We start from the raw sequence: 26152 nt of genomic DNA, 5'->3' as shown, positions 1-26152 counted from the left end.
AGGAAACAGTTTAGGGCCACATATGGGGTATCTCCGTACTCAGGAGAAATTACACTACAAATTTGGGGGGGCTTTGTTTCATCTTACCCCTTATGAAAAGGAAAAGTTGGGGTCTACACCAGCCTGTTAGTGTAAAAAAAAATATTTTTTTTACACTAACATGCTGGTGTTGCCCTTTACTTTTTATTTTCACAAGAGGTAAAAGTAAAAAAAGACCCCCAAAATTTGTAATGCAGATCCTGAGTATCCTGAGTACGGAAATACCCCATATGTGGGCGTAAAATGATCTGCGGGCGCATAACAAGGCTCAAGAGTGAGAGCGCACTATGTACATTTGAAGCCTAAATTGGTGATTTGCACAGGGGTGGCTAATTTACAGTGGTTCTGACATAAACGCAAAAAAATAAATACCCACATGTGACCCCATTTTGGAAACTACTCCCCTCTCGGAATGTAACAAGGGGTATAGTGAGCCTTAACACCCCACAGGTGTTTGACAAATTTTCGTTAAAGTTGGATGGGAAAATGAAAAAAATAAATTTTCACAAGGGAAAATTGGAAAAAAAGCCCCCCAAAATTTGTAACCCCATTTCTTCTGAGTAAGAAATTACCCCAAATGTGGATGTAAAGTGCTCGGCGGGCGAACTACAATGCTCAGAAGAGAGGGAGCGCCATTGGGATTTTGAAGAGAAAATGTGTCCAGAATTGAAGGCCACGTCTGTTTACAAAGCCCCCATGGTACCAAAACAGTGGACCCCCCCAACATGTGAGCCCATTTTGGAAACTACACCCCTCACGTAATGTAATAAGGGGTACAGTGAGCATTTACACCCCCCAGGTGTCTGACAGATTTTTGGAACAGTGGTCCTTGAAAATGAAAAATGTAATTTTTCATTTGCTCAGCCCACTGTTACAAAGATCTGTCAAATGCCAGTGTGGTGTAAATACTCACTGCACCCCTTATTAAATTCTGTGAGAGGTGTAGTTTCCAAAATGGGGTCACATGTGGGGGGGGGGTCCACTGTTCTGGCACCACGGGGGGCTTTGTAAACGCACATGGCCCCTGACTACCATTCCAAACAAATTCACTCTTCAAAAGCTCAATGGCGCTCCTCCTCTTCTGAGCATTGTATTTCGACCGCAGGGCACTTGACGTCCACACATGGGATATTTCCATACTCAGAAGAAATGGGGTTACAAATTTTGGGGGGTATTTTCTGCTATTAACCCTTGCAAAAATGTGAAATTTGGGGGGAAACACACATTTTAGTGAAAAAAAATATATATATTTTTTTACATATGCAAAAGTCGTGAATCCCCTGTGGGGTATTAAGGCTCACTTTATTCCTTGTTACGTTCCTCAAGGGGTCTAGTTTCCAAAATGGTATGCCATGTGGGGAGTTTTTGCTGTTCTGGCACCATAAGGGCTTCCTAAATGCGATAGGCCCCCTGACCAAAATTTGCTCTCAAAAAGCCAAATATGACTCCTTCTCTTCTGAGCATTGTAGTTCGCCCGTAGTGCACTTCAGGTCAACTTATGGGGTACCTCCATACTCCATACATATGGGGGGTATTTTCTGCTATTAACCCTATTAACTTTGAAGCCCTCTGGTGTCTTCCAAGAGTAAAAACTTGCCAATTTTATGATGAAAACATGAAGTAGACATATTGGAAATGTGAATTAAAAAAATGATTTGGAAATCCATTTTCCTTACAAGCAGAGAGCTTCAAAGTTAGAAAAATGCAAAATTTTCAATTTTTTTCATCAAATTTGGGGATTTTTCACCAAGAAGGGATGCAAGTTATCACAAAAATTTACCACCATGTTAAAGTAGAATATGTGACGAAAAAACAATCTCGGAATCAGAATGATAACTAAAAGCATTCCAGAGTTATTAAAGTTTAAAGTGACAGTGGTTAGATGTTCAAAAAACGCTCTGGTCCTAAGGGGGAAATTGGCCTTGTCCTTAAGGGGTTAAAGGGGTATTCCAGGGGGAAAAATGTTTTATATATCAACTGGCTCCAGAAAGTTAAACAGATTTGTAAATTACTTCTATTAAAAAATCTTAATCCTTCTAATAATTATCAGCTGCGGAAGTTGAGTTGTTCTTTTCTGTCTGGATACAGTGCTCTCTGCTTGCACCTCTGTCTGCCTCTGCCACGCCAGATTTATTACAATTTATGCTACAGAGATAGCTCAGCTCAGCTAGCCTGGAATTTTTCAGTTTTATATTAAAGGGGTTATTCAGGAATTGAAACACAGACCTATTTTCTTTCAAAGACCGCTCCCTGTCTGTCCCCAGTTTGGGTGTGGCATTACAACTTGGCTCCATTCACTTAAAGGGAACTGAGCGTCAGAATCACACCCAACCTGGAGACAGACAGGGAGCGGTCTTTGAAATAAATTATCTCTGTTTTTCGATTCCTGGATAACCCCTTTAAAGGGGTATTCCAGGGAAAAAAAATATTTTTATATATCAACTGGCTCCAGAAAGTTAAACAGATTTGTAAATTACTTCTAAAAAAAAAAAAATTTACCCTTCTAATAATTATCAGCTGCGGAAGTTGAGTTGTTCTTTTCTGTCTGGATACAGTGCTCTCTGCTGGCACCTCTGTCTGTCTCAGGAACTGCACAGAGCAGAAAAGGTTTGCTATGGGGATTTGCTTCTGCTCTGGAAAGTTCCCGAGACAGGTGTCATCAGAGAGCACTTAAACAGAAAAGAACACCTCAACTTCAGCAGCTCATAAGTACTGAAAGGATTAAGATTTTTTATTAGAAGTCATTTACAAATTTGTTTAACTTTCTGGAGACAGTTGAGATATATGTATATATATATATATATATATATATATATATATATATATATAAAGTTTTTTCCTGGATAACCCCTTAATGGGTTTGGTCCACTAAGTATATAGCAATGGGGAAAATGCTGCATATTTTCCTATGAGTAGAATCACAAGGCTACCTAGCAACAGCCCTATGTGTGCAGCGCAGTTATGAGGCAGGACTGTGATGGGCTGCAGCTGGGTAGCCATATGTGTCTACTCATAGGAAAATACGCAGCAGATTTTGCGCAGTGTGAAATACGCTTCATATATTCTATGTGGGACCCTACCCTCAGAGCAAAAAATCTCATCTTTCAAAATGATGAAGATTTTTCAGTAGAAATTCGATCCCCGTGGACATTTCACTCTTCTATTTGTTGGATCCATTCTTGTTTGCATCGAATAACCAGTCTATAGGGTTTCAATCACATTTCTTAATTTGCAATGTGTATGACGTTTTTTTTACAATTAGTCCTAAAAGCAATTTTTTTTAACAGACGAAACCTTCAGGTTCATGTGACCAATATGTTATTAATGTGTTTTTTTTTTTTTACCATTGATCTATGCTGGTAAGAGTTTTTTTCTTACTGCCCACATACATTTGCCAACATATTATCATAAGTATTATTTATCCCACAATTATCCTACACATTTATTGGAATAGTTTACACGCCCTGGCTGTTGCGTAATGAGTTGAGCTATTATGAGTGAACATTAGATGAAAAAAAAAGATTTAAAGGAAACTTTAGGGAACAACCACCATAAAGTCCCACCCATACCTACCAGCGTAGGTGAATGGCTGTTCATAAAAACCTGTTTGTATAGGTATAAATAGTAGTTGCAGTCATTAATAGAAGTACATTGATGACCTGATGTGCTGTAAGGTAGTTACCAACTTGGAGTCCTATTGGGGCTTGATTGACATCCTTGAGGTACAAGGATTTAGGAGGGGGTGAGAATGACGTATTTCTGCCTCAAGGATGTTTAGGAACAATCCACTATGAGCCTTCAGCCAAGAGGCTCCTCCTCCAGGACCCTAAGCACATAATTAGCATACGTGTCCATCATAGTATTTACATTAACTCATTAAGCAACTATTAAGGCTCAAACTCTAGCACTGCAATAAGGGACTAACCCCACTCCCAGAAATGCACCCAAATAACTGGTACCACTCCCAAATGATACAATAACTCCTCCCCTTCAGGGTCCAAACCACTGGATTGTTCTGACAAAATTTAAAAGCCTTCGAACACCTTTGCAGTTTTATTGTTAATTTGCTTTTGAAATGCTAATTTCTAAATAATCTTGTGTTGCTCCTTCATATAGCTGGTTGTCCTCCTTATTCTGACATAGATCTGACAGCCTATTGGCACTTTGTTATACTCTGACACTCTCTTCTCTTAGTGAGAGAGATAGCAACAGGATTTGTAAAAATCAAAGTACAGAAATAGGGAAAAGCTTCCAAGTCGTCGGGTAGGGAAGATCTCAGAGGCTGTAGAAAGAAAGAAAAGCACAAGAAAAGGGAGGTAAAAGACAACTGACAACAAATAGCAGACTTTGGTACTAATGGGTTGGATCACATACTCCTCAGCATCATTTTCTGTCCACAGCAGCATTCTGGAAACACAGATGCATTATGGGAAATATTTGAAACTAGAAATAGGCTGCAAACTCTATAATGGGGGGTCTTAGAATTAATAAAGTAATGAAGACTGTAGCCTCAAACTTATTGCAACATGTAAAATTATGGTAACCACTAACATATGTAACAATTATTTTTTTGATGTCAAAGGTGTGGATAGCCTTTAAAGGGATATGGCTGTCATGCCCCCTCCCATAGACTTGCAGTTTATTCCAAAAGCTGAGCAGCGGAGTACCCTTTTAAAGGGAAATTTGTTTGCAAAGATATATTTAAAGTATTAGATTTTTTACTAAAAAAAAAACAACAACAAAAAAAAAACTTTATCACCTTAAGATATATAACTTATATAGTGATATCACAAATTGTACTGGGTTCAGCTTGCTTACTTTACCCCTGATAGGAAGTTGTGCAGTACTTTTATTTTTAGTGTGGTGTCTTAACAGCTCGAGGCTTATCTTTGCTGTTTCTGGAGGCATGTCTGAATCTTGTCTCTGAGCTCAAGACCCACCCCCTGAGTGATGTCACCCCCCACTACAGCTGCATGAACGTCTCCCTGTCATATACACAAATACATATATAACTTATTTGGGACACTCAGGGAAAAATTATGTGTGTTTATTTCATGCTACCTAGTGCTGAGCAACGCCACAGGCAGAGAAGCAGACAGAGAATGATTACAGCAGCTCCTGCAGACCTGCTGTGGGGAAAAATATTCTGCTGTGTAGAGTAATGTTTTACAGCAGCTCAGGGCAGAGAACTGACACGAGTTCTGTGGGAGAGGTGTAGGCAGGGTGGGAGAGCTGTGATGTAAAGCAATGTATTATGGGAATTGTAGTACTGAGAAACCACTAAACCGGGAATCACAGTGATTATCTGACATAGGAAGAGACCCACAGACACAATGGAATTTTGGTTATTTCAGAACTGACGTGAACTGATATCGGAATACCCCTTTACAACTGAATCCATCAATTTCCTTAGGTTGTCATTTATGTCTTATCTGTAGTTACGCAAAGGACTGTAAATAAGTCTATTTTGTTACCTAAAAGGACCCCTCTGACAGATAGTTTCTCCTGTATCCCCTTGATCTTTTTTATAACGAACAGCAGCAGTGAATAAAAATAAATAAATAAAAAAAACATACCACGTGAGATTGGCAGCCATCTTTTATCAGTGTTACACATGGAGTGACATCAAAATGCGCCATCACCCTTATCGTGTGTGACTAGTGGCAATATGCATCTAGACAGCAGCCTGGACATCCAGATTAAATGTCTAGGAGGCGGGCACCTTAACATATTTGCTCTACACTGACACTGGGACCCTGGTAGAACCCATCATTATTAATTACTCAGTCATCACTATCTAGAAACAATCCAGCCCCTAAAGAGTTCAATGATAGCTTCAACTCTTCTACACATGTGGATATGTGATGTGTGAATACAACAGCGTGAAAAAAGTAACACTATAACGTATCCGTTCTTACTTAACACAGTTGAAACAACATAATTATATGTTACCTGATAGGAGCTGAGGACCCTTCATCCGCGCTTTCAATATAGTGCATTTGTCTGCTTAGTAAACAAGTCTATTATTCTGGGTGTGACTGCCCTCTAATGGTCAAGGTAGGTTAAGCATGCAGGTACAATAAGAGATCCTGAGGCTTGATTGATATATATTTTTTTTATTTATCACAATGTCTTGTACATGTCATATAAGAAAAGTAAAATTGAACTTTTAAATTATATATATTATATTATTTTCATATATAATAATTGCAGACACAAACATATTTTTATAAAAAAAAATCAGTATCACGCTAAATGCTAACTTATGATAAGAGCTGTGACTCTGAGTTTCTCAGAGGAAGAGTTGTGACAACTGTAGTTTCTTAGGAACAAAGTTGTGACAACCTTATTTTCACAGTAGCGGTGCAATGATGACAACCTTGCTGTGGCAACTTCAGTTTCTAGGGGCAGAGCTGTAACAACCATAGTTTCTCAGGGGCAGAGCTGTATGACCTTATTTTCTCAGGGATGGGACTATGATAATCTTAGTTACATGACTGGGCCTTCAAAGGTATCAGTATCATGCTAAATGCTAACAGAGGGTGGAGCTTTGACAACTTTTTTCAGTGGCAAAACAGTGACAACTTTAGCATCTCAGGGACAGAACGGTAACAACCTCAGTTTTTCAGGGATAACAACTTTAGTTTCTCAGGAGCAGTGCTATGACAACCTTAGTTTCTCAGGGGCAGTGGTATGACAACCTTAGTTTCTCAGGGGCAGTGCTATGACAACCTTAGCTTCTCAGGGGCAGTACTATGACAACCTTGTTGTGGCAACAATAATTTCTCAGGGGCAGAGCTGTATGACCTTAGTTTCTCAGAGGTGAAGCTATTACAATCTTAAGTAATATCAGTATCATGCCCAATGTTAACAGGAGGTGGAGTTTGATTGCCTTAGTTGTTCAGTGCCAAAGCAGTGACATCTTTATTTTCTCAGGGATAGAGCTATGACAACCTTAGTTTCTCAGGGGCAGATCTGTGAAAATCATAGTTAATTGGGAACAAAGTTCTAACAACCTTATTTTCCCAGTAGCAGTGCTATGACAACCTTACTGTGGCAACCTTGGATTCTCAAGGGTGGAGATGTAACAACCTTATTTTCTCAGAGGCGGTGCTGTAACAACCTTAGTTTCTCAAGGGTGGAGATGTAACAACCTTAGTTTCTCAAGGGCGGAGATGTAACAACCTTAGTTTCTAAGGGGCGGAGCTGTAACAACCTTAGTTTCTCAGAGGCGGTGCTGTAACAACCTTAGTTTCTCAGAGGCGGAGATGTAACAACCTTAGTTTCTCAGAGGTGGTGCTGTAACAACCTTAGTTTCTCAGAGGCGGAGATGTAACAACCTTAGTTTCTCAGAGGTGGTGCTGTAACAACCTTAGTTTCTCAGAGGCGGTGCTGTAACAACCTTAGTTTCTCAGAGGTGGAGATGTAACAAACTTAGTTTCTCAGAGGTGGTGCTGTAACAACCTTAGTTTCTCAGAGGCGGTGCTGTAACAACCTTAATTTCTCAGAGGTGGAGATGTAACAACCTTAGTTTCTCAAGGGCGGAGATGTAACAACCTTAGTTTCTCAGGGGCGGAGATGTAATAACCTTAGTTTCTCAAGGGCGGAGATGTAACAACCTTAGTTTCTCAGAGGTGGAGATGTAACAACCTTAGTTTCTCAGAGGTGGTGCTGTAACAACCTTAGTTTCTCAGAGGTGGTGCTGTAACAACCTTAGTTTCTCAGAGGTGGTGCTGTAACAACCTTAGTTTCTCAGAGGTGGTGCTGTAACAACCTTAGTTTCTCAGAGGTGGTGCTGTAACAACCTTAGTTTCTCAGAGGTGGTGCTGTAACAACCTTAGTTTCTCAAGGGCGGAGATGTAACAACCTTAGTTTCTCAGGGGCAGAGCTGTATGATCCTAGTTTCACAGGGAGGTATGACAACCTTAACTACATTAACAGTTCTGCATAAGGATCAGAATCACGCTAAATGCTAACTTAAGCATGCATCTGTGACAATCTTAGTTTGTTATTGCTCCTAATGGTCACTGGTATTATTCAGATACACTGTGTTCAATGTGAGATTATACCCTGTATTCAATCACAGCACTCCTTAAAAGTGGTTATAGTAGTTTGGGCCATGATCTTCCGTCTGCTCTTTTAGGGGTCCTTTTACACGGTTTATCAGTTGCTCAATAACGAGTGTCAGTCAACAAAATATCTGAATAAGCCTTCTTATGTCTCAGTTGATGCACAGTGAACGCGAGATCATTCAGGCAGCCTTTTCATTTTATTATTGTTGGCTGCACATCATCAGAGAGATGTGCAGCCTGTAACAATGATTTTAATATCTGCATGAAAGGTGTGATCAGCTGAAGAACGGGCGTTTTCTCCTTTGTCAGCTTATTGAGAGCCCTTTTATAAGTGTCCTATGAACACTTGTTTAACTAATAATTTCTTAAGAAAAGGCCCCTTAAATGTCCCTGTCATTAAGTTAAACTTTTGACACATTAGACAGACCTATCACAAGTGTTGATTGCTTGGGGTCTGAGAGTACAGACCCTGGCAGATCCACAGATAGATAGAGCACAGGGAGATGCGTTCAGTAGCACACAACACTCCCCAGCTGGCCATGAGCTGCGTCAAACAAACTCCATTATAAGTCTATGGAGCTGGACTAAGATCCCGGTCAAGCAGCTGGCATTATCTACAGATCTGTTAGGGTTTGTTATGTTGTAAATAGATATGGATCTATCATTATAGGCCCCCTCTACTAGCTAAATAATAACCCCATCAATGGAATCCTCCAACAACATGACCCAATGCTAGAAATTAGAGGAATGTAATCCATGTACAACAGGCAGTGGCAAGTATGGTCTCATCATTGCCACAATAATTCCCCTGGGTTTTATAGAATTTCTGCATTGGATCTAAAGTTGTACAGTATTTACACATTTTTTCAGTTCTTTAGATATCTCATCCTCTAAGGGCAAATAATTTTTTTGAAGTGATTGACGTCAATGAGGAGTGAGACGTCAGCAATGACCCGGTCATTATTCACACTATTTCTGGCTAACATACTTTTAATTGTTGAGCAGGTTTTAGGTTCTGGGGTGCAAATACCTATAGGGGGTGTAAAGGTTGAAGTTGTGCCTGGTGCCTGAAGAGGCCTGAGAATTTTGTATGGTTGCACTGGAGAATGTTACAATGGATTATACAAATAACCCACTGAGTTCAATGAGAACTGGAATACCTCAATTGTCCAATGGAGGCACTGTATGAAAATGAAACACTTGCTTCTAGGCCCATCCAACCCCTTAAAAGGGCTTAAAAGGGACAGAAATTAGTGAATTATTTGTAGTGCATAGCAATCATTCAACCCCAATGAAATGAACAAATTGTAGAGCTGTATTATCCCCTCAGAGGTCAAGGAAATCAGAAATATGGATCTGTAAAACAACATTCAGTAGAGGATATGGATTGTTCAAGCATTGTTGACTTATTGTCACTTGTGGACAGCTTTTATGTTTATGGCAATGTTCCCCAACCTGTGGCTACCCAAGCTGTTGCCAAACTACAACTCCCATCATACTGTGACAGCCTTTGGTGTTCCCTGATTGCTCTGAAATTTGTGTATGATGTCTTATGGGACTATATCCATGCTCCTTGATGCCAAGGTAGCATAATTCTAACTCTAACCCTAGGGTTAAGGCATACCAGTCAATTACCAGAAAAAAAATGTTATATGTCACTCAGTACCTAATCCTGACCATGTACATATAATTTGTATGTGTCTAGCACCTATATTTCTCACAAATACCTTCTCTCTGTTGCTCACTTGGTTTGTCATCCTGTACTTTGGAGGGGGTGAGTCCCTTACTCTGCATGACACATCTTCCTCCGTAAGTGCTGGGTCTTTTCATCCAGTCACTTCAGGTTGCTCTGTAACCCATCCTCTCTTTTTTACATGCTGCAGTCTGATAGGACAGGAGTGAACACAGATGAGTGTAAGTCCTGCCCTCCCTTACTGGACTTTGTCCCTACCTTGCTTCAACTTGGAAAAAGATGATGCTGCAGCTGGACAGGATTATGTTTTGGGTGGTATAGGTGTTTTGTTTTTATCAGCCATGATTTCTATAAAAAGGAAATCATTTTTTGTAATCAATTATATTAGAAAGGTTAATGTTTTGCTAAGATGAACAATATATAAAAAGTTGACAGTGCCCATTTAAGGTTAGAGTCCTAACCCACTTCTGCTCCTAACCCTTCTTCTGATTGCTAAAATGGTGACTGCCATTTTGAGTGTTTCGCCCAAGGTTCATTCATTCATCTCTAGTTGAGATATACCTAGAGTTCTGCAAAAAATTTTTTATTATAATTTTTTTTTGCAGCCTTCATGCATTACATATCCTCTGGCAGCAGGATATCTATTTAAACTTTTATGGCACCTTTGTAGCCTGAGGCTTGCTAGAAGGAGCTCATTCTAATACTACTATACTCTTGCCTACATCCAGAGTAAGTATTTTGATAAATGGGCTCACATATTTTGTGTCATTGTTTTTATAAGTATATTTATCTTTTAAGGTTTTTAGTTTTGAGACATTACTCCCCCCCCCCCCCATTTGTTCACATTAATCAGTATTAGCCACTGTTTCACCGTGGTTGAGGCCATCATGTTAAGGAGACAGGTACCCTCAAAACGCAGGGACAGCCAATCAAGGGGGTCTAGAAATTAGGATGGGCACATTTTCCCCTCTCCATATATGACTTATACCCTAACTCAGAGTCACATATATAGCTTATACCCTATTTCAGAATAACATATCCCCACTGCTACTCTCACCCCACATTTCAGATATGTTGTTTTCTACTCTAAGGAGCCCTGTATGTTTTGGTACCTTTTTAACTATAAATGCATTAAAAGTTATGTTTGCACAATACCTGGTTGTATAGGCACAGGTATTGCTGACTGTGAGGCCAGGGGGTCCGTTTAGACCTGTATATGGTGTGAGGGAGCTGGGCTGGCTATGGGGGTGTGGCGGTGGTTGGGGGGGTGTCTGGGCCCCTCCCCCTTACATATAGGCCCCCCTTCCCCGCTATCTTCCTGGACTCTGTAGCAGCTGCTCGCCCTCCCGCCCTATCTGCTTTCTTGATTGTACTATTTTGTTGCTTTGTACATTTCTGTTAATTGTCTTTTGTACTTCTGTTACAAAAAAAGAAAAAAAAATTCTAATATAAAAAAAAATTTGGAATGTTTTTTGCACACTTTTTCTGGTTCTTCTGAGATATGTGTACAGTTGCCGTAATTATGGTTGTTGGTTTGGAGCTGGGCAACAGTGGTGTCATTTTTGTTGCTTTCTTTCTTTCTTAGGCAACCTCTGAAGTCATAGCTGGTGGTAGGGAGTCAGAGACAAAGAAAAGGAGGCTGAAGGCGGACATGCCCGTCAAGCTAGATGATGTCCAGCATACCGCTTCTTCTACCGTTATCCCAAAGGATCACAAGTATACGGGTTTATTGTATTAAAGTTTACAAGTTGTTTACGTATGCATATGTTTTATTAAAATCTGTCTTGGGCTATGAAGGTGCTGTGAAAATTCAAACAGATATCCTAGAGTTATGCCTTAAAAGATAATAATAAAGTACTAATGTAAATGTATTCCCATCTATAATGATGTCATCTGCCGTTTAGTGTGTACAGACTCTGGGATATTTATTTGCCTCTAACACTTGCAAATAATATTTAAAAATATATATATTTTAAGGGTAGGAAGTGCTTAGAGGTCGGCGCACGAAGGCGACACAGCTATAACTCGTACAGTATCTGGGGGCAAGTGAAAATTTACTCAGAGAAATTAGCAAAACACACACTCACGGCTACAGGGCAAGAAAAAAGAAATGAACAGGTAGAACTCTGAGGCTGAGGTTCATCGGCCGGGGGGGAAGCACAGTGATCAGAGACGCTCAACTTGTCACTGTTAAGTAACAATTATAACAGAGAAGATTTTGTTTACTAACATTAAATAGAAAGAATGTTTTGAGCCTTTAAAAAAACATTTCCTTCATGTGTAAGATGATGAACAATTGAATATCATCACAATAAGAAATGTTTTTGTGGTTGATGTATAGAGAAAAGTGCACAGTATAACATTCAGGGATCTGTTTCCTGTGGATCAGTTTTTGTCTTGATCAATATAAAATGGGAAAATCCAGTGATTTTGAGACTAAGAGCGAAGCCTGGTCATGGGGGCTAGACTAACTGCGGCCAGGTTTTTACTGCCAACTTTGTGGGGTTCTCGCATGTAAAAGTGTAAAGGGTGCGATCGAGAAAAACGGTGCAAGCAAGTGGTGCGACCGAGGAAAAACATTTAGCAAAGGGGGATCCTGTGGACACCCAATCTTGTTTCTTTGCAGTTGGCTATATGCAGTAAGTACTTCTGAAATGTTAAAATTAAAGGGGTTGTCTATTGAATGCTATCTTAAACCCTATCCACAAGATAGGGGATAAGTAGCTAATTGCAGGGTGGTCCGACTGCTAGAACCACCTGTGATCTCCAAAATGGGACCTGAGCTCTCAGTGTGAAGCACGAGTGATGGATGGCATCCACTCCATTAATTTCTATGTGGACATTGAAGAGACCTGAGTGCTATACTCGTGCATCTCCAGTGCTCCCATAAAAATTCATGAAGTGGATGCTATCTATTGCATGTGCTTCTCACTGAGAGCCAGGGTCCCATTCCAGAGATCGCGGGTGGCCTCAGTGGTCGGATCATCTTTAGCTCAAACTTTGAGTATAACTTTGAGAAAGCACTCAATCTCTGTCTATGCAGGGGATTTGGAGTTCTGTGTCAGAAAATTGCAGCACCGATTACTTAAAGCGTACCCGTCAGATCCAACTAAATCTTTTTTTTTAAATATATCACTCAGTACCTAATCCTGACCATGTAAATCTAATTTTTATGTGTCTAGCACCTTTATTTATTTTTTTATTACACTTTTAATTTAGCTCACCAGTCTGAATTCCTCTCCACCCCCTCCCTCAGTATGCTGTCTGCTCACATCTCCCCTAGCATTAGCAAAACTACAACTCCCAGCTTGTCCTCACTGACAGTAGCGGGACACAAGCTGACAGTGGGAGGATTTTTCCTCCAGCTGTGAGCCCTGCGCTCACAGCTGTCAATCAAGGAAGTATGTCCATGACATAGGTGATGATGCATGGACACAGCAGGACTAGTATGTGTCCAAGCAGGCAGGGGGGGGGGCAGTTGTTTGTATGTTTGTTTGTTTTTTTGTTTTTTTTTTTAGTTATTTTTATTTATTTATTTTTATATATTTATTTATTTTATATTTATTTATATTTATTTTATAATATTTATATATTTAGTTATTTGTATGAAATACTGAAAATTTTCTAATGAAAGCAATTGCAAAACCTATTGGTTTTGTATGCTTTACAACATATCAAAAGTTTTTTTTATCTAACAGTGCCCATTTAAAACATATCACGTACAGAATTTTGTACATGTTTAGGTAAAAAAAAAAAAAGTTTAGTCACTTTTTTGCTCAATGCTCAATTTTGCTTAATCCACAAACGCTGGGGACGCTGTGTTCCCAGAATAGGTGCACCTGGTGGGGGAGGTTCTTGGAGTTAGACCAGCTTCCCCCATCAGTTGGATATACGGGGCTTGTATGGAATATTTGTTATATGTAGACATCTTTTATGCTCTCTATATTGTATACACCATATATATATCTGAAGAAACCGATTGCACCACAGCGGATTCCTCCTCAGGCTCTAACACTGAAATGTTACCTGTATTTTTAGTCATTTGTTCTATGAGCTTCTAATGAATCAAGGGAACTGTCAATGTGACACCTGAGGGCGAAAGTCATTATCTGAAAAAGTATCCCCCCTTCACCTGCACGGATCCTTCACATGCAAACTCTGAGTCAGTAGGTCATAAATCTTCACGGGCCTTTCAGCCCAGTCCCCATATTCCACCAGCAAATCTGCGGCAACTGCACAGCAAAATCTGCATGTTTAACATTGGGATTTTGCTGCAGATTGTGCTGTAGATTCATTGCGGCTATGACCCTTATGTACTGAACTCCACTGTGAAAATGACAGCAGGCTCTTATCTTATGTATGCTAATAAAGTTAGTGCAATCAGGACTTGTTATTTGTAAAAACGACGTGAAGAATATTTAAAAATAATAATAATTATACTGCTATAAGAACGTAACAACTGCTGCTATGCACGTTTACTATCCCGTAGTGCTGGGGGTATTTAACTATCGTGATGTACAGATTGTTACTACACCTTTAATATTAGCTTTGCCTGGGTACCTGTAAGTTCCTGAAGATTACCGACCACTACTGACATTGATCCTTTCATTCCAATTCTGTCAAATACATTAGGTGCTTTCCCGAGTTGTTCTCACAAAGTCTGGAGGGCAACGGGAGACTGCCCCGGCAGGTGGCACTAGAAGTATTGCCAGGTGTTTCTGGTGGTCTGCAGTGCAGGCTTGTATCTTTTTGTGATACATATAGATTGTGTTCAGACTGATGGTTTGACCTGCATAAATTATACAAGCATTTTACACATTCATCAGCTGATGACTGGCCAGGTCAATTATCAGAAAAGAATGTTCCTACGAACAACCCATTCTGGGGGAAATAATCAAAAACTATAGTGGATCTGAAGAGGGTTCAAAGATGGGCAACCAGAGTAATATGGGGAATGGGAGGACTACAGTACCAAGAAAGATTATCAGAATTAGGGTTTTTTAGTTTAGAAAAATGAAGGCTTAGAGGCGACCTAATAACCAGTGCAGAGATCTCTCCCAAGATATATTTGTACCCAGGACGGTATCTATAACAAGATGGCATCCTCTATGTCTGGAGAAAAGAAGGTTTCTACATTAGCACAGACAGGGGGTTCTTTACTGTAAGAGCAGTGAGACTGTGGAACTCTCTGCCAGGGGAAGTGGTCATGGTGAACTCTGTAAAAAGACATCAAAAGGGGCCTGGATGCATTTCTGGAATGTTGTAACATAACAGATTATGGGTCCTAGATTTATATGGAGACAACGTTGATCCAGGGATTTTTTCTGATTTATTCGGATTATTTGGAGTCAGGAAGGAATTTTTCTATGGGGCAATTGGTATCAGCCTCATAAGGGTTTTTGCCTTCCTTTGGTTCAACTGAGTAGGGAGACATTAGAGATATAGGTTGAACTTCATGGACCCTTGTCTTTTTTCACCTGGAGGTGCAGCATCTAGTATAGAGGAACATATCTATCTATTAATCCATGCTTAATAAAGTGTTGACAGTCGAAACGTTGCTTGCCACATGTGAGGAATAAACACCTTGTTTTTTCACCTTGAACTGGAGTGCTGTGGGACGTTCTTCTACTTGGCATTTGACTACTGCCGCCTGCGACCAGGGCTGCGATTGGACCCGCCTACACCCACATCACTGTGACGATGCTGGTAGTGCTGCTCCACATTGCTTTGATTTATCTATTAACCCCTTAAGGACTCAGCCCATTTGGACCTCAGACAATTTTATTTTTACGTTTTCATTTTTTCCTCATAACTCATAACTCTTTTATATTTTCATCCACAGACTAGTATGAGGGCTTGTTTTTTGCGCGACCAGTTGTCAGTTGTAATGCCATCACTCACTTTATCATAAAATGTATGGCGCAACCAAAAAAATACTATTTGTGTGGGGAAATTAAAAAGAAAACCGCAATTTTGCAAATTTTGGAAGGTTTTGTTTTCACGCCGTACAATTTATGGTAAAAATGATATGTGTTTTTTATTCTCTGGGTCAATACGATTAAAATGATACCCATGATAACATACTTTTCTATTACTGTTGCGCTTAAAAAAAATCGCAAACTTTTTAACCAAAATAGTATGTTTAAAATCCCCCTATTTTGAAGACCTATAACTTTTTCATTTTTCCGTATAAGCGGTGGTATGAGGGCTCATTTTTTGCACCGTGATCTGTACTTTTTATTAATACCATATTTGCTTATACAAAACTTTTATTACATTTTTTATAAATTTTTTTTTTGGAATAAAATGTTATAAAAAAAAGCAGCAATTTTGGCCTTTTTTTTTTTTACGTTCACGCTGTTCACCGTACGGGATCATTTAAATTTTATTTTAATAGTTTGGATATTTACGCATGCAGCGATACCAAATATGTATATAAAATAATTTTTTTACACTTTTTGAGAGTAAAATAGGGAAAATGGGACAATTTACGTTTTTATCGGGGGAGGGGGTTTTTCACATTTTTTTTACTTAATTTTTTTACTTTTATTTTTACACTTTAATAGTCCCCATAGGGGACTATTTAAAGCAATCACTCGTTTACTAATCCTGTTCAGTGCTATGTATAGGACATAGCACTGATCAGGGTTATCGGTGATGTTCTGCTCTGGTCTGCGGGAAGGCAGATCAGAGCAGAAGACTCCCGGAAGGCAGCGGAGCCAGGTGAGGGGACCTCCGTCTGCCGTGCAGGATGATCGGATCGCCACGGCAGCGCTGCGGGCGATCCGATCATCCTGTTAAGTGACCGCGATGCTGCAGATGCCGTGATCGGTATTGATCACGGCATCTGAGGGGTTAATGGCGGGATCGCAGGTGTCCGCCATTACCGGCGGGTCCCTGGCTGCGATCCACAGCCGGGACCTGCAGCGCATGATGCCGGCATCGCTCTGATGCCCGCGGTTATGCTCAGGACGTAAATGATCCAGAGTACCTACAGGATTATATGAAGGTCATGATGGCTCAATGATTCAATGGATAGGCCTACTGAGGGATATCTTGATATCTACATCTTGTCACTCAGAATGGTCTCATTTCATATATTAGGGGGCGGGAAAAAGAGACTTTAAGTAAATGTTGTAGTGCTTAAGTTGTACAGGACAAGCCATTATATGACAATCCAGATATTTAACCCATAAAATATAGCTATAATACACAGAAAGCTTTACACAAGGTTTCAAAATATCTTGTAATTAGAAAATTTGCATTCTCCATTTCAATGCCTCTTACTGCAGCTCGCCATCTAATGAGTAGAAAATAATTGGCTTGGAAGGAATAAAGCATTTAAAGCCGCTTTTATTTGCATTCGAATAGCACATCAAAATAAATTAGGAAGAAATGAAAGGATTTTTTCGGGTGACATTTTATGAAGCTCATTTCATTGTTTTTACCAAATTCAAAAAACACAAAAAAAAATTCAAAACTTTGCTGCCAGGCAACTCAGCTGTGAAATAATCCACGTGTATTATTTTAACTGAAAAGAGGAGTGTTCTCCAATCTGGACAGAAGTTTTTTTTTACACACTCTGCTTTTTTAATGAGTTATGTAGATTGGGAATCCTTTAAATAGCTGCTTAAATCCCTATTGTATTTAAATTCTCACGTGACGTATGTGACCCTCGTATAATGAAAGGCTCCCAAAACACTCATGAGAACACAAGCCTTTTGAGTATTAAGTAGTTGAAACGTTTTAGGTCTTAGCTGTTTACAGTTTTAAAAAGGGGGGCTCTGATTTTCAATACATTTTAGAATTTTAAAAATATTTAAAGATTTATTTTTTAAAAATTATATAATTTTGGGGGTATTTACTCTTCAAAAAAATGGCATAAGCCAATGGTATATTCTACTGGGGGCAAATATTTTGTGTTTTAAACCCTCAAAAAAAAGATTTTTTTTTTAAAATTCTTTGCAATCAAGGAAAACTTTAAAACCAATTTCAAACCTTAAAGAGGTTATCCACCATAAGGTGATTTTAGTACGTACCTGGCAGGCAGTAATGGGCATGCTTAGGAAGGATCTGCGCTTGTCTTGGGGCTAAATGGCTATGTTGTGAGATTACCATAACATTGTGACTAGCATTTTGTGAACTTGTATTTCCTGTTTGACTTTTCATTTTTTTTTACTACAAATCCCACAATTCCATTTTCCTCCCTCCCACACATCAGCCACCCCACCCATTGAAACAAAAGATCTGTGGTTTTCAATCAGGGTGCCTACAGCTGCAGGATTGATCTCTCCCACCAAGCGATCCCTCCACCCATTGAAGCAGACAGGCTGCCTGTCATCAGCTGACTAGTGAGTCAGGTCTCAGCCGCATTGCAAGCTGGGAAAAATCTGAGACAACAGTCATTTTATATTCTGGTAAAAATAAATAGTGGGGTGAAAATCACAGAAGAATTTTGAGAAAACCATCACACACAGGTACAGACACTATATTATGAACTACACTAACTTTACAGCCCCTGTAGCATAGTCAAATAAAAAAAAAAATCCTGGAATACCTCTTTAAATTATGACATATTTTCCAATATTTTTCCCATTTGCTGATGACTGTTGACCCCTATATTTCTTATGCAGTGCTGCCCTTAAAATTTATTTTGGATATCATTTTATTTAGCCTCTTTTTTGCTGACTGGAATGCCATGCAGATGACTACAAGTAGCCACACCAAAACACATTTGTTAAATATTTGTGGGCAAACGCTTTTTGAACCTTATTTTGGTTAAAATTAGTGATTATTTTTATATATCAATCACGTTATGATACCTGGTGAAAATGGGTGCCTTGGTTATTATGGGTTAATCTTGCTGATGGCTGCCATGGTTCGGAGCTAGCTAACAAGTTTTGGGTTCTTCTCTTATAATTTTAGGCCCTTGATTTGTGGAGGCATGAACCATCTTAAGAAGGGCACCCCAGAAATGTTTTGAAGTGATTTCTTCTCCATCTACTCCCTGACCCCAATTGTGGATTATACTTCTGGATCTCAATTGACACAGTTGTGTTGTATGGTTGCACCATGTCTTGTTGTGGTAAACGTGGTCCTCATTTTTAGTCATAGGAAATTTCAGGGGTTGTCTCATTTAGAAAGCCTTAGTTAATGTAGGGGAATCCCTCATTTGAGACGTCAATGTGAGAGGCTGCAAAGAGCACGACTTTCTTTCCCATTCTCTGATAGACCAAACTTGGTTTAATGTAATACTTCAATATCCTGAGGGGCAGGAATTCAGCACTTGCCAGGTTCCCCCACAAAATGCAGCTGATCACTGGTAATACCAGCAGTCAAGTTCTTTCTTCATACTTGATGGAGGATAGGATAGTCAGCATGGACTCCACAGCCTGTGGTGACGATAGTATAGACTAGATTGATGCGATTAGAAGACAGAACAAACAGCAACTCTCCGGTGGATGCAAACAGAAATTCTTTATTCTTTTTTTTTTATTTTTTATAACTGTTTATTTATAGTATACATAGTAATTATGAGAGACATTAAGGTTTATCATGACAATACCACAAGGAAAAGGATAAAAAAAAAACATGATATTACTTAGTACCAAGCAAAAATAAAAAAAATAAAAAATACAGTGACATAAAGCAAAAGAAAAGAGTTGAAGATAAAGGGACAAAAAGAAGGATATGGAGAAAGAAGTGAGAAGGGGTATTTGAGAAAGTAGAAAGAAAAGAACAGAAAAAGAGTTAGCATGGCCGACATACATTTGGGAGGAAGACATGTTTAGTCCGTGGTCTCAAGCGTCAGAGCATATTCTTCCCAACGTTTCTGTAATTAATGGAAATATGGAAGGTTATTGTCTATTAAAGCCGAAAGATATTCCATTTGTCTGATATTCTTAACTTTATTAATGAAAGCTTGAATAGAAGGAGCTTCATTTTTGTTCCACCATTGCGCAATAAGGCATTTTGCTGCAGTTAATATATGGAGAAGGAGTCTGACTACAATGTTAGATAGGTTAGGGGGGGGAAGAGATTTAAAAGGTAAACTGATGGCGTAAGGGGGAGATTAATCGAAAACACCTTAGTGACAACTTTGTATTCCCAAGACCCACGCCATTTGAATTACAATGCAAAAGCTCTACTTTCACCAGAGGTCTTATATCTATTATCTATGATATCCTTTCCACACCATCTGATGTCTCTACTTTCCATCATGGATATATGGACAAGTGGGACTTATATTTGGATTGCCCTCTGTCTATGCCTCAGTGGCAAATTATATGGAAAAGGGCATCTAAATCGTCTTTTTGTACCTCTTTTAAAGAAAATCAGTATAAAATACTCACCCATTGGTATCCCACACCCGACAAGTTACACCGTCTTTTTCCCCAAATATCTCCAAATTGTTGGAGATGTGAAACAGAAGTAGGTACCCTTCCTCATGTGTTCTGGGATTGCCCGTCACTCAGGCACTATTGGCTTGAGGTACAATCAGAAATTCTTTATTCTTGAAACATCAGACAGACATTTCTAAAATCAGGAGAAGGCAGAGGCTGTGATACTTCATGCAGTGAGAACAGGTAACGCCGTTTCACACAACTCGTGTGCTGTAGAAGCACAAGAGTTGTGTGAAACAAAGTTACCTGTTCTCACTGCATGAAGTATCACAGCCTCTGCCTTCTCCTGATTTTAGAAATGTCTGTCTGATGTTTCAAGAATAAAGAATTTCTGTTTGCATCCACCGGAGAGTTGCCGCTTGTTCTGTCTTCTAATCGCATTTATTGGACTTCTCCTGTTTCCAAGCTGAGCACCACTGGAGGACGTGCAGCTGCTGCCAGTACTGCATCGCTCTGGGCCAAGGGGTTAAGGTAGTGCCGACTTTTTCTTTTTATGCTTACAATAGACTAGATTGATCAAACTCTTCAAAAGTTTGGCTAGGTAGGCTCATTGTCCTTTAAAAGCAATCTGATTGGTTGTTATGGGCAACGGGTCAACTTTTTACCATATGGGGAGATTTATCAAAACGTGTGCCAATAGCTGACCGGTTGCCCATAGCAACCAATTTGTTTTTTTTCTTTCATTTTTAAAAGGGCCTCTGAAAAATAAAAGAAACAATCTGATTGCTATTGGCAACTGGTCCACCCTGATTCAACCCAGAAAATACAGTGAACTTGCTCTAAAATGTGTATTCCATGTTTACGCTCAACACTTTCAATGCATATTTATGTTAAACCCAGGTATAAATACTATGGGCCTCATTTACTAAATGAAAACTTACCAGTTTTTGTCGGGTTATTTTGGCACGGAGTGTTTGTGACATGTCTGCCTTAGTCTGCGCCAGGACAATCCGACAAATCCGACATTGCACCTAGTAAAAGCTGGTCAGAAAATTTTCCCGACTTTCAAATCTGTGAATCCCCATAGTAAATAGAGAGGAATCCTACAACATTTCACAATAGTAAAAACCCAACACTCTTAGTAAATGAGGCCTTATATGTTTGATGAAACCAAGAAAATACACATGGCCTTTAATATGTATTCCACCTTCACACTTAATATTTTCAATTTATGTTAAACACAGGTAAAAATACTATATGTTGGATTCAACCCAGAAAATACAGGCAGCTTGGCCTAAAATGTATATTCCACGTTTACTATAAATTCTTTTAATGTGTATTTATGTTGAAATACAGGTCAGCCCATTGCTCAGTGCTTTGCTCTGCTTGCTTTGTATCGCAGTGTGATCGTTTTTATGGGCTTGTTCTGCAGTGACACTGCTGTGATCTGTAGTGCACTAACTGGACACAGTATTGCAGGAAGGTGACAGGAGATCACTGTCCGAGGTCAGCATACTGCTCAATGCTTTTCTCAGCTTGCTTTCTGTTAGATTTGTAAAGGTTTTGTGGGATTAATTGTTCCTCTGTCTCTTAAACCCATCCCTATGTTGTTTCCTGATTGGCCTGGGAGCTGTATGTCACATAATGCAAGCAATGATTGGCTAACTTGGGGTCATGTGATCTTGCTGCTACCTGCAAGGTATGCTGGGATACCCTGACATTATCTCAGTGTTCCTACAATGTCCTCTATTCATTCAAATGTCAAAACGCCATGTGTTCCTCATCCCTTTTATTAATAATAACGCTGATACCAAGATTGTACGAGCCTGGCAAAGTTCAAAGGTTCTGCAAGACGATTTTTTTCTAAAGTTCTGAGCGATACCAGGTTCTCATCTCTAGTATAGACAATCTCTGTTATAGTCAATCTCCTCTGTTTTAGTCAAGAGCACAGTGGATCTGTCAGTCGTTCACTTACCTGATAAAATGTTGTTACTTCATAACCCCCCCCCCATCCAATCAATTTGCCTAATGAGTCGTTGACAATGTATATTACATCAAAGTTCTTCAGCTAATGTCATGAAACACATACAACACTGGGAGGTCCCATTTACATAAGGATTGACTGGACCTTTTATATATATATATATCCATTATAATTCTGAACAGAAACCAGTTTTTCCAGCTTTCAGAGGGGACCCAGACGTCATGGCCACATTCTGGTGAAGGAGACTCCTAGTCACCCCATGACCCATCAGGGGGCAGTGGTCATGATGTCTCACTCTTAATTACATTCCTTGCAATGACTGGGCCATTCTCCATTGTTATTCTCAATGACTCTCATCCCCTCCTGTGCGGCCTACAGTGGGAAGTCCAGACTCCTTTCAAGGTTTAAATGCAATAACTAAAGGACCATGTCGAGAACAAGCACCCCCTATGGGGACCAGAGAGCATGAAATGCTACCGGTTAATATCAACATCTTGAAATAATTGCTTTATTTGTAGATTTGTAGATGACATATCGGGGGGCGGGCAATAGTGGTTATCCTCCTTACCTCCAAAATTCTCAAAAGAAGTGAGTACAAAAAATGATTGGTTAACAATTTAAAGACAGGGACACTTTTTTTTTTGTATTAACACTGCAGATTGTTGAACTTTTTTTAAATGACTTGTCCAAATGAGGCCTATTTTTCAGGGATTTGTTGTTTATATTCATACCTTTTCAGAGTATCTACTCAGAAGTATTTTTATTTTTTTATCAGTTTATTACATTGAAATAAAACATTTTTTGTATTTATAATTTTTTTTACAAAAAAAAAAAAAAAGAAAGAAAAAAACCCACTATTTTTTTCTACCAACAATAAGGATACCTTTACATACCAGCATATTGTGCCTGCACATAGAAATAAGTGCAGGCCTCTACTGGTGCATGCTATAGTATTCCCTAATAGGCAAAACTTTAATCCACCCTATTAAAGGGGTACTCCAGTGGAAAACTTTTTTTCTTTTTTTTTATCAACTGGTCCCAGAAGGTTAAACATATAAGTACATTACTTCTATTAAAAAATCTTAATCCTTCCAGTACTTATTAGCTGCTGAATGCTACATAGGAAATTCTTTTATTTTTTTGGAACACAGTGCTCTCTGCTGACATCCCGAGCACAGTGCTCTCTGCTGACATCTCTGTCCATTTTAGGAACTGTCCAAAGCAGCATATGTTTGCTATGGGGATTTTCTCCTACTCTGGACAGTTCTTACAATGGACAGAGGTGTCAACAGAGAGCACTGTGCTTGTGATGTCAGCAGACAGCTCTGTGTTCCAAAAAGAAAATAATTTCCTCTGTAGTATTCAGCAGCTAATAAGTACTGGAAGGATTAAGATTTTTTTAATAGAAGTAATTTACAAATTAGTTAAACTTTCTGGCACCAGTACCCATTTAAGATCCAAAGAAAAAGGAAACTCCAAAAGACATGTCAGTAAAAATGGAAAAAATGCCAATGCGTTCCGAGCTGTACACAGTTCTTGGTGCCTGGACTCTTTACAGCTCAAAACAGTGTTTCTTTCGTTTTTATTGATATGTCTTTTGGAGTTTCCTTTTTTGTTGGATTTTCAAGTGTTGGAATAAAGTTTTGCTTTTTAACTTTCTACAATTTTGGGAGCTGGAATTGTGGTGTCCCGGTACCCTATTGTATACCGTACCTTGTGTAGTGGTCCCCAAAGTCAGAGTTACTTCGTTCCAGTAGCATCCTCATAGTGGGATAGCCCCTAGTCGCATTTTTCTTGTATAATTCTCTGATGTTCATATGTATAAATAATTATAAGTTTAATTAGCTATATAGTGTCGCAGGACCTTAGGTCACATGATTAATGTTAATTCTAGTAAGGTGTGTTGAAGGACCTTTGGAGGTCTAGTGTGTGGTCACATGGTTAGACCATAATTCCTTGTAAAGTGAATGACAGATGGTATGGACCAGTGAGATTAAGGCCAGCCCCTGCCCATATAAGGGAGCTGCAACCTATGATCGCTCTCTTGGGTGCCAGACTAGGAGAGAGAGAAGTGATCCGTGCAACTTACAAAGACAAGCTTAGGCCTGAAGCCTGCCAGCCTCAGCCTGAATCTAATCGTGAGTTACGATATCAATCCCCGCTAAAGCTAGTGTGACTGCTGGACCTAAACTCAAACCCTTAAATCCAGCGGAACAGCACTTATTCCTTTTCTAAGCTCAGAACTCACGAGGTCCCAACCAACTGTCAGGATCGTAATAGACTCTTGTACAAAGGCTGTTCCTGTTTAATGTTGCATAAAAATCGCAGTAAAAGTTCTGACAGTTTTCTGAAAACCTCCGGTTGTGGACAATCATTTATTATACCTCCCTATCGTTCTTGGGACGGGTGGCGATAGGACAAGCATATACAGAGGAGCCCTCGCCCTGGCGTCACGAGTGATAAGCGTTTAACAAGCACCCTTTAGTTACCGCACAGCTACCCCCCATATACCCTACAACCCCAGGCTACCACAGAATAATCATTTGCATTTGTCTGGAATTCTACCGGGACTCGGCCCGCTGCCTTTCCATCCTCCTGTATCTTCTAAGCAATTCTTATCTTGGACATTGTTCTCATGGGTGGTGGGCTAACTTGCGTTTTCTTCCATTTTTGTTTCTATTCCCTAATATGCATAAACATGTGATGGCTAACTTTGTCAGGTCCACAGAGATGCCAACCCAGTGATTATTCCTATGAGAAAAGCAATTTGATGACATCACTAACTACTGCAATTGGAAAATTCCCCCATCCCTGCTGTTGTAGCATGAGCAGGGGTATGTATTACAGCCCCAATCCTGCCACTAGTCGTGCGGTTGCACTAACAAGAGATTTATCAAAACATGTGAAGAGGAAGAGAGGTTGCAACCAATCAGATCACTTCTTTCATTTTTCACAGGCCTCTTTAAAAATTAAAGAAGCAATCTGATTGGTTGCTATGGGCAACTGCACCGCTCTTCCTCTACACAAGTTTTGATCTATCAAAACTTGTGTAGAGGAAGAGTGGTGCAGTTGCCCATAGCAACCAATTAGATTGCTTCTTTCATTTTTTTTTAAAAAGGCCTGTGAAAAATGAATGTACTAAAAAATCATGATGAAAACGTATGTCATGGTGCTACAAAAACGTTAGAGGGGAAGGTGGCACCGGATTAAAACAGCAAATTTTGAAATAATTATTAATTTTTAAAACAGTAAACAAAGAAAAAACTTCTTAGTCATTTGCGTCTTTCCCATCATTCAAGTTTTAAAAAACTTCTCTGCTAAAAAAAAATTTCACTTGTGGTCACCAAAGGTTTTAACATTGTTCAACCGTGGCGCTGCCTCCAGTCCCTCCTTTATAACAAAACAAAGGCCAAGGTGGGCCAAGGAACTCCGCAGAGTTATAAGGAGCTCAAACCTTAGAGTAAACTCCATTATCACACAGAGTAAATAAACATGATCACGTTCCACCATTTATTGGTTAGAAACGTGTTTGCCATAATAAAGTCCATATGAGTCCAGTAAATGTTAACTCTAACCAAGTCTCCAATCCATTTATGAGGTAGAGAAGTTATTTAACATGAGGAATTTCTGCAACGAAAAACTTGAGATTTTGCATTTCTTACAAGCCTTCAGTTTTTACAGGAGATTTTTTGCACTCTTAAGGGTCATGGATGTATCATAAAATCTCAGTTTGTGGAAATGGCACAGGTAAAATTGACTATAATATTTAACTTAACCATGTTGGCATAACCGGGCATTTTCTGTACATCTTCTTGTATACAGTGATATGGACCATGCTGGTATAACCTGGGTATATACGGTATATAATTATATATGTACAGCTGGTATAAGTTATATATCTTCTGTATATAGTGATATGGACCATGCTGGTATAACCTGGGTATATACTGTATATAATTATATATGTACAGCTGGTATAAGTTATATATCTTCTGTATATAGTGATATGGACCATGTTGGT

The 26152-nt window shown here is 39.3% G+C and overlaps 2 long non-coding RNA genes across 2 annotated transcripts in view; one reads left to right on the top strand and one right to left on the bottom strand.

Moving 5' to 3' along the window:
- LOC130296842 (uncharacterized) overlaps positions 1–11623 on the top strand; it is a 36323-nt gene extending 24700 nt beyond the window's left edge. Inside the window, exon 3 of the long non-coding RNA XR_008849306.1 lies at positions 11390–11623. This is a non-coding gene — a long non-coding RNA (uncharacterized LOC130296842). The remainder of the gene's footprint in view (positions 1–11389) is intronic.
- Positions 11624–19441: 7818 nt separating this feature from the next.
- LOC130296857 (uncharacterized) overlaps positions 19442–26152 on the bottom strand; it is a 122962-nt gene continuing 116251 nt past the window's right edge. Inside the window, exon 3 of the long non-coding RNA XR_008849311.1 lies at positions 19442–19636. This is a non-coding gene — a long non-coding RNA (uncharacterized LOC130296857). The remainder of the gene's footprint in view (positions 19637–26152) is intronic.

This window comes from Hyla sarda, chromosome 12, assembly GCF_029499605.1.
Source record: "Hyla sarda isolate aHylSar1 chromosome 12, aHylSar1.hap1, whole genome shotgun sequence".
NCBI classification, from domain to species: Eukaryota; Metazoa; Chordata; class Amphibia; order Anura; family Hylidae; genus Hyla; species Hyla sarda.
This window is presented reverse-complemented; position numbering and strand designations above follow the sequence as displayed.